Genomic DNA, 2,635 nt, shown 5'->3' with positions numbered 1-2,635 from the left:
ATGGAACCATAAACTTCTAGAACCAGTAAAAACATGGAACCATAAACTTCTAGAACCACTAAAAACATGGAACCATAAACTTCTAGAACCAGTAAAAACATGGAACCTTAAACTTGTAGAACCAGTAAAAACATGGAACCATAAACTACTAGAACCAGTAAAAACATGGAACCTTAAACTTGTAGAACCAGTAAAAACATGGAACCATAAACTTGTAGAACCAGTAAAAACATGGAACCATAAACTTCTAGAACCAGTAAAAACATGGAACCAAAAACTTCTAAAATCAGTAAAAACATGGAACCGTAAACCTCTAGAACCAGTAAAAACATGGAACCATAAACTTCTAGAACCAGTAAAAACACAAAACCATAAACTTCTAGAACCAGTAAAAACATGGAACCATAAACGTGTAGAACCAGTAAAACCATGGAACCATAGATTTCTAGAACCAGTAAAAACATGGAACCATAAACTTCTAGAACCAGTAAAAACATGGAACCATAAACTTGTAGAACCAGTAAAAACATGGAACCATAAACTTGTACAACCAGTAAAAACATGGAACCATAAACTTGTACAACCAGTAAAAACATGGAACCATAAACTTCTAGAACCAGTAAAAACATGGAACCATAAACTTCTAAAACCAGTAAAAACATGGAACCATAAACTTCTAGTACCACTAAAAACAAGGAACTGTTAAACTTCTAGAACCAGTAAAAACATGGAACCATAAACTTCTAAAACCAGTAAAAACATGGAACCATAAACTTCTAGAACCAGTAAAAACAAAGAACCATAAACTTCTAGAACCAGTAAAAACAAAGAACCATAAACTACTAGAACCAGTAAAAACATGGAACCATAAACTTCTAAAACCAGTAAAAACATGGAACCATAAACTTCTAGAACCAGTAAAAACAAGGAACCATAAACCTGTAGAACCAGTAAAAACATGGAACCATAAACTTCTAGAACCAGTAAAAACATGGAACCATAAACTACTAGAACCAGCAAAAACATGGAACCATAAACTTCTAGAAGCAGTAAAAACAAGGAACCATAAACTTCTAGAACCAGTAAAAACATGGAACCATAAACTTCTAAAACCAGTAAAAACATGGAACCATAAACTTCTAGAACCAGTAAAAACAAGTAACAATAAACTTGTAGAACCAGTAAAAACAAAGAACCATAAACTTCTAGAACCAGTAAAAACATGGAACCATAAACTTCTAGAACCAGTAAAAACATGGAACCATAAACTTGTAGAACCAGTAAAAACATGGAACCATAAACTTGTAGAACCAGTAAAAACATGGAACCATAAACTTGTACAACCAGTAAAAACATGGAACCATGAACTTGCAGAACCAGTAAAAACATGGAACCATAAACTTGTAGAACCAGTAAAAACATGGAACCATAAACTTGTACAACCAGTAAAAACATGGAACCATAAACTTCTAGAACCAGTAAAAACATGGAACCATAAACTTCTAGAACCACTAAAAACATGGAACCATAAACTTCTAGAACCAGTAAAAACATGGAACCTTAAACTTGTAGAACCAGTAAAAACATGGAACCATAAACTACTAGAACCAGTAAAAACATGGAACCTTAAACTTGTAGAACCAGTAAAAACATGGAACCATAAACTTGTAGAACCAGTAAAAACATGGAACCATAAACTTCTAGAACCAGTAAAAACATGGAACCAAAAACTTCTAAAATCAGTAAAAACATGGAACCGTAAACCTCTAGAACCAGTAAAAACATGGAACCATAAACTTCTAGAACCAGTAAAAACACAAAACCATAAACTTCTAGAACCAGTAAAAACATGGAACCATAAACGTGTAGAACCAGTAAAACCATGGAACCATAGATTTCTAGAACCAGTAAAAACATGGAACCATAAACTTCTAGAACCAGTAAAAACATGGAACCATAAACTTGTAGAACCAGTAAAAACATGGAACCATAAACTTGTAGAACCAGTAAAAACATGGAACCATAAACTTGTACAACCAGTAAAAACATGGAACCATAAACTTGTACAACCAGTAAAAACATGGAACCATAAACTTCTAGAACCAGTAAAAACATGGAACCATAAACTTCTAAAACCAGTAAAAACATGGAACCATAAACTTCTAGTACCACTAAAAACAAGGAACTGTTAAACTTCTAGAACCAGTAAAAACAAAGAACCATAAACTTCTAGAACCAGTAAAAACATGGAACCATAAACTTCTAGAACCAGTAAAAACATGGAACCATAAACTTGTAGAACCAGTAAAAACATGGAACCATAAACTTCTAGAACCAGTAAAAACATGGAACCATAAACTTGTAGAACCAGTAAAAACATGGAACCATAAACTTGTAGAACCAGTAAAAACATGGAACCATAAACTTGTACAACCAGTAAAAACATGGAACCATGAACTTGCAGAACCAGTAAAAACATGGAACCATAAACTTCTAGAACCACTAAAAACATGGAACCATAAACTTCTAAAACCAGTAAAAACATGGAACCATAAACTTCTAGAACCAGTAAAAACAAAGAACCATAAACTTCTAGAACCAGTAAAAACAAAGAACCATAAACTACTAGAACCAG

This window comes from Cololabis saira, chromosome 20, assembly GCF_033807715.1.
Source record: "Cololabis saira isolate AMF1-May2022 chromosome 20, fColSai1.1, whole genome shotgun sequence".
NCBI lineage: Eukaryota > Metazoa > Chordata > Actinopteri > Beloniformes > Belonidae > Cololabis > Cololabis saira.
The sequence above is the reverse complement of the archived record's forward strand: the minus strand, read 5'-3'. Positions refer to the sequence as shown.